The following is an 11344-nucleotide window of genomic DNA, read 5'->3' on the forward strand; positions in this document are numbered from 1 at the left end:
TTGCCGCCCCCAAATCTCCAATCTCTTCCGACCTCCGCGGCCGGCCTCACGAGCGAGATCATGAGAATTAGATGGGGCGGTGGATGGATTCCCTTGGCATCTGCTTGATGATTTCCCTTTGTGTAATGTATGATGACAGCTGAAACCTGAAGCTTTCTGTGCGCAGTCCAATCTTACGCATCTTCATTGATCCATTATTGTTAATGGGATTGTGGCAGGGGTGGGTGTGGCACTGTGGCCTGGGTCGCGGCTCGGTTCGGCACGAGGTCGATTACCTAGCACAGGCTCCATCAATTGGATTATCGCGCCTGCTCGGCGGCCTACAGATTCTGGAAGAAACACTACCTGAAGAAAACAGAGCATTTATCAGCTCAGAATTCTGCATCCCTTCTTGCCTGACAGCACGACCTGCTTGCCAAAATGATACAATACCCTTCATCCTTTTCCAGACCTGAATTTTCAGATTTGTGTTCGTGATGTTTCAAGCAAAGCATCAACTGATGTTCCCCTGACTGACCGCCGCATTCCATTGCAGCTGCAGCAACAGCCATGAGGTGCCTGTAACAGGCTCATAATAGGAACGAGTGAGGCGAGACACAACGGCTTGAGGTGCTCGGTAACCTCTACGGTGGATTGCCTTGTGTGCTGTGGACAAGGTTAAGGACGAGTGTGAGCGGCTATTGAATTCTACAGTTTCAAACCCCATTGAGAGTGTATATATGCGGCTTCTTTCGATATATTCTCCATGTTATAAGTTTCATGTCATCTCTTCTGAAAAAAAGATAACAAACACCGCAATTGTAGTGGTTTGTTGCCATCTAGCTTTTCGGATTTTTGAATCCCCTGTAATTTCTCTGTAAGTATCCCTAGATATATAGGACAAATTAATTCATATGCATGTCAGCTGCATGAACCAGGAGGGTCAGATATAGAATTGAGCTTAGCTCGATAGTCTTGTACGCTTGTTCATTTTCTAGATGAACCTTAGGGCACCGGAATTTGGTTTTCTCATGTTGTTTTTTTAGTTGCCATTTCAACTGTATTTGTGTGGAATGGATTCTATGAAAACCATACCATTTTTTCATTCAGAAATAGTCATAACCAATTTATTATTGTTATCTTTGCTTACATTGTTATTTCGTTCAGGAATCTGGGTTTCCATTTTGAAGTTATAGCTGCTGTACTGAAAGGAAAGGAACTCTTTTCTCTGTGAAAATGCAAAGAAAAATAAATCTGGGTTATTGGTCACTCACCTGACCCAGGCCCCAGATAGAGCAATCGAGGCGGTGGCCATGGCGCTCCCAGATCGGCGACGGCCTCTGCAGATGAGCGCCACCCATCGCTCATCGTCAAATGCTTCGAGTTGCCCGCGACGAAGCTGCTCGACTTCGGTGCCTCCCCTCCGTGTGGTTACGCTCGAGGGCCGTGCGGTTCCTTGTGAGGGGAGGGCTCGGCTGCTCCGACGCCTCAAGGTCTCCTCCACCCATCTCGTCCATCTTCTCCTCTCTGCGCCAGCGCCCCGATTTGCTCTAGTCCCTGATGCGGCCCATGTGCAGGTGCACGAGCGATCCAAGGACCTTTGTGCTGGCTCAGGGATCTCACGAATTCCACCACCACTGCTAGCCGCCGTCCATGCTCCGGCGTCAGCAGCTCCAGCAAGACGGCGACTTCTGCTTCTTCCTGTCCCATTAAGTGTCCTCCAAGATGCCCCCAATTCCCCACTCTCTTCTGACCTCCGCCTCACGACCGAGGTGAGATGGAGTGGTGGATGGGTTCCCTTGGCATCAGCTTGATGTTTTCCCTTTGTTTCTGACGACAGTTGAGACCTGAAACTTTGTGTATGCAGTCCAATGTTATGCATGCTCATTGATCCTTCTTGTTAATGGAATTGTGGCACAGGTGTGGCTGGGAGAAAATGTTGAGCAGGAAGGGAAGCAGCTGGATCACCACAAACGCCGAGGAGAAGCCCACAAATGTAAGTAGTACTATTGCTTTAAACTCCTACAAACCTTGTCCTGAAGTAAAATTTTCATGGAGACACAGACATCAAGTATTTGTCCCACTTCACACTAACGTGCAAAGGTTAGAGAAAAACAAACAAGTGCATGCTTTGGCATCAATTGCTGGAGGCTTGCTTACCAAAACTTAAGCTTTTCCCTGAAGCAATCACTGCATGCAAGCTGTGTATGTGCATGTCGACAGGGGCAGTAGTACCATGGCGACAAATACACAGCTCTGCTGCATATATACAGTCCTCTAATAGGTCCACAATGCTATGAACGAGTGAGGCGAGAAATAGAGTCTGGAGATGCTTGGTAACCTCTACGGTGCATTGCCTTGAGTGTCGTGGACAAGGTTAAGCAGGAGTGTGTGTGGCTGTTGAATTCTGCAGTTTCCAACGCCATTGAGTGTGTATATATGCGTCATCTTTCCATTCTCGATGCAATAAGTTTCCTGTAATCTATTCTGAAAAAAGATAACTCACACTGCAATTATATTGGTTTGCTGCCATCTAGCTTACGGATTTTTGAATCCCTTGTAACCTCTCTATAATTGCCCCTAGATATAGTAGAAATTAATTCATATGCATGTCAACTACATGAACAAGGAGCGTCAGATACGGAATTCAGTTTAGCTCGATAGTCATGTGGATTTGTTCATTTTCTAGATGAACCAAAGGGCGGTGGAATTTAGTTTTCTCATGTTCTTTTTGTAGTTGCCAACTTGCCTTTTGAACTGTATTTGTGTGGAATGGATTCTATCCAAACCATACCATTTTCTCATTCAGAACTAGTCACAACCAATTATGGTTATCTGTGCTTACATTGTTATTTTTGTTCAGGAATCTCGGTTTCCATTTTGAAGTTATAGTTGTTGTACTGAAAGAAAAGGAACTCTCTTCTCTGCGAAAACACAGTGGAAATACAGTTGCGAGGAGAGGGCTCGGCTGCTCCGACGCCTCAAGGTCTCCTCCCCCTCTCTGGCACCCATCTTCTCCTCTCTACGACGCCGCCCTGATTTATTCTAGTCCCTGATACGGCTGATGTCCTCATGCAGGTGCACGAGAGACCCAACGCCCTTGGTGCTGGCAAGGCGCAGCAAAGCGGATCTCACGAATTCCACCACCACCGCTCGCCGCCGTCAGCAGGGCCAGCAAGGCTGCGACTTCCGCTTCTTCCTGTTCCGTGACGTGTCCTCCAAGCTGCCCCAATTCTCCACTCTCTTCTGACCTCCGCCTCACCAGCGAGGTGAGATGGAGTGGCGGATTGCCTTGAGTCTCTTGGCCAGAGCATGTATGCAGTCCAATCTTGTGCATGTCAATGGAATTGTGACGGGTGTGGCTGGGAGAAAATGTAAGCAGGAAGTGAAGCAGATGGATCTCTGCACGCAACAAGACGCTCACCACAACGCCAAGGAGAAGGCCACAAATGTAAGTAGTACTACTGCTTTAAAGTCCCAAAGATTTTGTCCTGAAGCAAAATTTTCGTCGTGACACAGACATCACGTGTTTGTCACACTTGAAACTAAGGTGCAAATGTTAGAGAAAAACTAGCAAATGCGTGCATTGGGATCAATTGCTGCTTGGTTGCTTACCCAAACCTAAGAAACTTTACCCGGAAGCAATCACTGCATGCAAAATGTGTAGGCGCATGTTGGACAGGTGAAGTCGTATCGTGGCAACAAACACAGTTCTGCTGCATATACACACTCCACTAATAGGTCCATAATAAGGAGTGAGGTGAGATAGAGCGGATGGAGATGCTCGGTAACCTCTACGGTGGATTCCATTGAGTGCTGTGGACAAGGGTAAGGACGAGTGTGAGCGGTTGCTGAATTCTTCAGTTTCGAACGCCATTGAGTGTGTATATACGCGTCTTCTTTCCATTCTCTGTGTTATAAGTTTCCTGTAATCTCTTTTGAAAAAAGATAACTCACACTGCAATTGTAGTGGTTTATTGCCATTTAACTTACACATCCAACATAAATTCTTAGCCTGAACATGTTCAATCCAAATATGTCGAAACAGGGCATGTTGAGATTTCAAATATCTCATTTTTCTGTATTAAATATGTTGCACCAACTAGCTGACCTGATATCTCCTGTTATTTTAACCAGCTGTTCAATTGATCCCTCCGACGCTGCTCTTCCTCGTCCGCGCCGGCTCTCGGTCTTGGGATTCCCTCCCTCCGAGCTGCTGTACCGCCCGTTCCCCTTCTTCACGATCGTGCTTCTGGACAGGGGTTCGTTGTAGCTACTTCAGGCATGGTGCACATACATCTGGTTGTGGTGGTCGGCAAGCAACCTTCTGCCCTTACTGAATGCGTCATCTACCTTCTGGTGGTCGTCAATCGATGGTGTACACCGTGTCCAGCATGGTGATAATTAAACCTTTCCCACCCATGGCTTCATGTTGTTCTGTTCTTATGGTCCATAATTTCCCCCAGTTCACTTGTACACACATGGATGGATGGAACGGATGCAAAAAGAGAGTAGTAATATTGTTTAAGAGAGAGAGAGAGAGAGACTCACACACACAAAAACTTGGATTGCTTTTTTGCATTTGGTCTTTAAAAAGTTCGCCCAACAAATGTCTCGGTTGGTCTGGCTATTAAAGTTATCTCAGTAGGCCCTGTTATGGTGTACTCCTACAAGCAATATCTATCTGGTTCACATGTACACATATAATATGGTCAGGAAAAATCTAGTAGTACAATATGGTCAGTAAAACAACCTTGTTCTCAAGGTTCAGGTCTAGTCAGTAGCCGTAGCTGCAAAAACAGGAGAAAAGTCGGTCTGACTTGTTGCTTTCTCGATTTTTTTGTTTTATTTTGGAAATGAGTATGTCTAGTCAAGATTCTATATTGTGAAGAATATGCAATGCCCGTCATTGTTTTTACTCATGGGACTATGTAAGTTGCTACATCTGTTTGATCCAGGAAATCCAATAGTTAGCATATAGTTTAAATAAATCGAATCAATTCCATTAATCTGGACATATTTGAAGATAGCATCTATAAGGGTTTATTTTGTATTGCAGTGGTTGTGCTTGCACATTTAATGCTGCCGAGAAGCTACACATATTTGGCATTCGCGGCCGAGCCGCTCACCATCATGGAGTTGGATCACACTAGGTAATTCACTGACTCTAGCTTGCTCAGCTTGTTCCCTTTGTCCGTCTAATTTCAGTTCTTCACCATGTTGATGTTGGTAGTGACTAATACTAGTACTATTCATGTTCTTGATTCCAGACCTCAATGGCATGCTCTGCCATGTGGCCTCCTTGATGCTGGTCGTCGAGCACTGATTCGACTAGACTATCGCGCACATATTGATCACATTTGATAAACAAGCTATGATCGTTTGAGAGTACCCCTCAGATATATAGGTTAATTTGACTCGATTTTGGTAATATTTAGTCTGGCTTCTCTGTATTGCCCTTGGCGATTCATTGTTAGGTTTCTACACTACTCTTTACATTTTACACTTGGCATGTTTCCCGGTAAGACCTCGGAGGGTTCTATGTATAAATGAATCTTTACTTGGCCAACATATGTCTCGATACTAACTCGATCCTAACATGTGCCCCCACTGAATTGTGAATTTCCCTTGAACAACACACCTTCAGTTAGTTGTGGTGTGAATTTCAAATCCAATTACTGCATTGTTAGTTCGAGGATGATTTCTGATGGCTCAGTACACACGTTTGATTTTCTAGCAGGTGCTTTGATCTGAAGGACTGGTTTGTGATACGTCATTGATTCATCGTTGACACAAATATGAAAGCACACTAGAAAGATAAACATAGGTATGCCACTATTACTCTCCTGTGCTCCATCTCATGCTCTGTGTGCCCACTTGAAATGAATAAATGTCATATACATTTCTTTTTTATAGTACTGAAAGATATGTAAGTAGGGGTGGCTTTTTTTATGAATATAAGTAGCAAAACAATAGAAGTTAGCAACATGATTGCAGATTGAATTGTCGAACTGATATGATAATAATTTGATCTATGATGGCGTATGAGTAGAATGCACATATGCACATATGTGACTCGGTTCTTTTAATATTATAGGAGATCATAGCTGAAGGGTGGGTTTCCAACGACGGTGGTGTGCTGCCTTTCTTCCAGTGCCGACAAGATGGCTAGTTTGTCGCCCCGTAACCCTGGTGGTGGGCTCCCATGACTGCCTCCTGGGTTACCTACCACTTAGGTGAGTCCCTGATGTCCTTTTCCTTTGGCTACTCTTGTCTTTCTTAATCTTTGTTGTTTTCTGGTCTGAGACTCAGAGATGGGATGAATTCATGATTGTTGAATGCTTAGAAACTAGAAAATGGCTCTGTAGGAGGCATGCACGCTCATACTGAGAGATGCTATTCGTTTGCTTTGTCTTCCAAATCAAGAGACATGTATTCGTGTGCCTCCAGCATTTATTAAATTTCTTCAAATTTCAAAACTTTGTTGTTGTACATGCAAGGATTGTTTCATTCATCAAGAAAATAAAACAGGCCATGCCCATCAGCAACTACTCCTACTGTTTGAATAAATAAGAAATGACCATCATTTTGGATAAATTACAGCATTAATCCATCAAGGGGCATGGGCAATTTCCTTGTTCTATTTCTTACTGAATCCGGTTCCATCAAAGATGCCGACAACTTTGCAGCCGTCCACCTCACCATTGCCGACAATTGCTCCCTGCAGGTAGCATCTCATCTCCCTCTGCTCACTCACTCGCTGACTGAGCTGCAGCGTTTGTAAACAATAGTGTGTCTACTGTTGAGGTTCATGGGATTTCCCATCGTGGAGTGTAATACTAACTCTTAAGGTAACAAACTATGATGCAACGTTTGTATTTTGAGCTAAAAATCTAGTAGTACAATATGGTCAGGAGAACAACCTTGTCCCAAGGTTCAGGTCTATTCACTAGCTGCAGTTGCAAAAATAGGAGTCAAGTCTGTCTGTCTGACCTGTTACTTTCTTGATTTTGTTTTATTTATGTTGGAAATGAATCTAGTCAAAATTATACATTGTGGATAATATGTAATGTCTGTTGTTGTTTTTGCTCATGTGACTATGTAAGTTGCTACATCTGTTTGATCCAAGAAATCCAATAGTTAGCTTGCAGTTTGAATAAATCAAAAAGATTTCATTAATATGGTCAGGTTTCAATATAGCATATATAAGAGTGCATCCAATTTTTCACGCTATCCCACTCACTTAATCTTATTCATGGTTAAGCATTTTGCCTTGATTCATGTCAATAATCTATTGGTCAGTTTACATTGCCTCTAATGTCCTCTGCTTTGTTTGTCCTGCTCAATTACTTATCATGATGGAGTAGGAATTTATCACTCGACAACTACATGATAGACTAGATTGGTAGTTAGTTTATGGTTTGAGTTAATCAAAACGATTATATAATTTCCAGTAATATGGACAAGTTTACGTTCACTCCACTTGGAGCTCTTAGTATAATCATCACTCTCGGATTTTGGGATACAATATCTTGTGTTTTCTCATATAAGATTCTTTATGGTTTAATCATTAATCTGGAGGTTTAATTTGTATTGCAGTTTTGTACTTGCACATGTAATGCTGCGCAAGAAGGTACACATACTCGGGCCAGGCCATGAGCCGACTCACTATGATGAAGCCTGACGCTAAGTTGGATCACACTGGGGTCAGTCATGGACTCGGTTGCTCAGCCAGTTCTTTCTGACAAGCTAATTTCAGTTCTGCACCATGTTGATGTTGGTAGCGTCTAATACCAGTATCATTCGTGTTCTTGTTTCCAGGCTTCAATGATATGCTCTGCCCGGTGGCCTCCAGGATCAGCCTCGACTCATGAAGAACACCCAAGGTACTATGTAAACCATACTTTGCTAGCTTAACTGAGTATTTGTACTAGCATCAGTCAGTCATAATCAATTTATCATTGAAAAATATGAAAGCACATTAGAAAGATAAACATGACATCCAGTGTCTATTCTTTTATCAATGTGCATGTATGTGTGCTCTCTTGAAGTCATTGAATAGTAGATAATTTTCTAGCATGCATGGCATTCAGGTATATTTGATCTCACACGTCACTAGTATTCTTTGTTATTCATTTTGGATTCCACACGTGATTGGAATCTTACATTCGGCACTGTTGCTTGTCTCCCAATAGGACTTAACAGAGGTTTATGACTAAATGAACCTTTAGTTGATCAATAAGTGCATGAATCCAACCTTATGAACCTTTTTTGACCGAATGATTTCCCAGGTAATGGTATATCAAGTGCCTGAAATTTTTGATGGCAATGTAGTTTATTTAGTATAGTAAAAGTGATCTTGTACCCTGATAATTGAAGAATTTTTTGATGTCCTCTCTAGGAGCTTGTCAACAGAAATGAGGACCTGTATAGCTTGTTGTTCATTAGCTATTGTGTTCATATATAGCTCGCTGTCCTCCAAACTGAAAATGCCCATCATAATAAATGTTGCCTGGCAGTATTGTCCTTTATAGTTTGCTCCTAATCATCATTCTATTACCATTTTACTTGGCCTTCAACTAATCTTGTTCCTGTGTACCCAGGGACCTGACTTAATGATGAGGATGATGTTGGAGGAATCGGAGTGGTCACTGAAGATCGTGGACTCGCATCCGCCATTGCTGGAAGTTTGAACTTCGAGAGGGCAGAGCGATCCCGTATGAGAAGACCACCGATGTGATCATAGGTAAGCTGTTGGTTCCTCTACTATGCTCCATCTCATTCTCTGCATGCCCACTTGAAATGAATAAAGGTCATATACATTTCTTTTGTATAGTACTTGAAAGATATGTAAATAGGTGGGCTCTTTTTGATGAATAAGTAACGAAACAATAAAAATTATCAACTTTTTTTGTTTTATGCCGGTCATCGAGCGTCGGCTAGTGTTGTGCCGGTCATCGAGTCGATGATTTAATGTTCAGATCTGTGGTAGTGGTCTTCTGGCCACCACAAGTATGTGATTTTTATGATCTTTCTTTTTACTGAAATTGGTCTCTTGTAGTTCGGTGCTAACTAGCATCATGTTTGGTCTTTGATTTTTTTAACCCTTTTGATTCTAGTCATAGATATGCTATATGTTTTTCTAAGAGTCTGTACAGTGCAGTTTATAAATTGGAGCCGACCTGCTGGGGCATCTTTCTGACATATTAACTTCTATTTTGAATTAACTTATGTGAAATTGTACTTAAAGGTCAAGGATAGGGAATTAAAATACTTCAACCGAATTTGATTGGAAACAACATGGTGCTATTGGCTATTAGTCTACTAGTTGGGTCCGACATTTACTAAAACAAAACCTCGTTTGCTTCTTTTTTTATTTGCTGAAAAGCTCTGAGCATCTATATATTATGGATATCTTAATGTTTTGTAAAAAACATCTTTATAGTTTTCCTACTTTGAGTACTAATGATTTTGGTTTTCGCTCACATTTGTAGCATTTTCTCTGGGCGTACCTTCTGGCACGACACCGCCATCCGACACAAGTTTGGCCGGCGAAGCAGCTCTGCTTGCTCCGGCACTTACTTTGACGCCTCCGGTGGCTGTTGGTCCTCTTCTCTGCTCTCTCTCAAGCTCTATGACACTTGATACTTGTTGAGGTAGTGGAAACTTACTTGTACAAGTGGGTCATTGCTATTGGATATATTTTGCTAGTTTTTTGGATCCCAAATCTTGGTACTGGCCTGCTGGTGTTTGTTTTTGTGTATTGAAAGAAAAACATGATTTTTCTTGGTGCTCGGGTAGATTTCACCTTCTAATCAATATTTGTGCCATCTAATCCATGCTTACTTGAATTTTATTTTGCTCCCATCTCCCTTAATATTGTGGATTAATTTCGTTTTAAGGCTATCCAAATGGTTGACAAACCATCTCTTTAGTTTTGCTGCCATCGGTACAAATCATTTTGGTTTCCGCTCACATTTGTAGCATTCTTGCTGGACGCACCTTCCGGGACCATGGTGTCATCCCACACTAGTTTGGCCGGCGAAGCAGCTCTGCCTGCTCTGTCGCTCACTCCAACGCCTCCCGCGCTGCCCCTCCGGTGGCCGCTTCCTCTTTCGTCCTGGCATAGGTAAACCTAGTTCCTCTCCTTCACTCTCTCTCACGCCCTCTGTCACCATGCATGGCCATCGAGCCGTGGTAGATGAAATGAATAATGGTCATTTGCATTTCTTTATTTTGGTGCCTGAGAGTCAGAATTCCCAATTTCATCTTGTTGGTCTAGATAGAGATTCTGGTTGCTCTGTTTCATTCTAGCTGAATGTTCCTGCAGGTTGCTCTCCTGGTTCAAGTTGATGTTTCTCTGCACTTGTGCAGGAGAAAAACATACATACCCACCCTTGTGCACATGTTCAGAAATTTCTTAATGTTGATATACCTGTTCTGTTGCAATGCACACAAGACCAAAGGGAATCAAAAGTCTAGGATCTAGTTCTGTTTATTTTTATTTTATTTTTTGAGGGGATCTAGTTCTGTTTATATCTGTTGCAATGCACATGTATTACCCTTGGCGATACTAACAATTCATTTTGAAACTGAGATTTGTCAACACATGTGTATGTATTATCCTTACAGATTTTCAAGCGAATAAATTTATCATGGCTATCTAAGTGTTTGCGTTCTGTTCTCAACCACAATTTGATTGGAGATAGAAGAAAGCGTGTATGCAGATACTTCTTAGTGCCTAAAAGACATAAGGAGCCATGCATAGAATCATTTTTAAGTCAGCGGTTCATGCCTACAAGATTTTGTTTTCTTGCCACAAATGCATATAGCACCCTGAGGCACTTATTATGCTCAGAGACAAACAATAAGATCTCTAGTTTATTGGTTACTGTAGATTATTACGTAATCGTTATATTTGTGCTCTCGATGCAACTAGTGTTAAAAACGATGATTTTGATGGTTGTAGAAAATAAACTTTGTCTTCTATTAAGTCAAACTATGCAATAAACTCTCCTTGTAGTTTATTGGTTTAGCTGATGTTACCGATTGTGCGAGTGGTGCATAGTGTTTATCTACCCTGAACCTATCTCACTTATATATTTTGTCTTTGTTTTGTGTTGTGTTCATGAGAGACCTGACTCGGCAGTTTTTTTGTGTTGTGTTGTTTAGATAGTAGGAGGGATGTACGACTGTTAGGACCGAAGAGCACGGTGACATTGCTCATCGTTGACAGTGAGCGGATCAGCCCTCGTCATGCAAATAGCCAACACCATCATCATCAGCGAGGAGCTGCTGTAGTACCTGCACCTGGTGAGGTTGGTGGTGCGCTACTACATGCCTCTACAACAAGACACGGTGGCAT

At 42.4% G+C, this 11344-nt stretch overlaps 3 long non-coding RNA genes across 4 annotated transcripts; all 3 read left to right on the forward strand.

Moving 5' to 3' along the window:
• Positions 1-3374: 3374 nt before the first annotated feature.
• LOC119320023 lies at positions 3375-5373 on the forward strand. The gene is made up of 3 exons (XR_005154734.1): positions 3375-3430; positions 5039-5132; positions 5250-5373. It is a non-coding gene; the product is annotated as an uncharacterized LOC119320023 (long non-coding RNA).
• A 365-nt stretch (positions 5374-5738) lies between these two features.
• Positions 5739-6803, forward strand: LOC119320022. 2 transcript variants are annotated; one of them, XR_005154733.1, is made up of 3 exons: positions 5739-5806; positions 6077-6215; positions 6707-6803. It is a non-coding gene; the product is annotated as an uncharacterized LOC119320022 (long non-coding RNA). The 2 variants fall into 2 exon arrangements; XR_005154732.1 differs by lacking the exon at positions 6707-6803 and adding an exon at positions 6583-6690.
• A 797-nt stretch (positions 6804-7600) lies between these two features.
• LOC119320021 lies at positions 7601-10094 on the forward strand. The gene is made up of 5 exons (XR_005154731.1): positions 7601-7685; positions 7801-7865; positions 8583-8725; positions 9474-9635; positions 9964-10094. It is a non-coding gene; the product is annotated as an uncharacterized LOC119320021 (long non-coding RNA).
• Positions 10095-11344: the final 1250 nt, after the last annotated feature.

Source organism: Triticum dicoccoides, chromosome 6B, assembly GCF_002162155.2.
Source record: "Triticum dicoccoides isolate Atlit2015 ecotype Zavitan chromosome 6B, WEW_v2.0, whole genome shotgun sequence".
NCBI classification, from domain to species: domain Eukaryota; kingdom Viridiplantae; phylum Streptophyta; class Magnoliopsida; order Poales; family Poaceae; genus Triticum; species Triticum dicoccoides.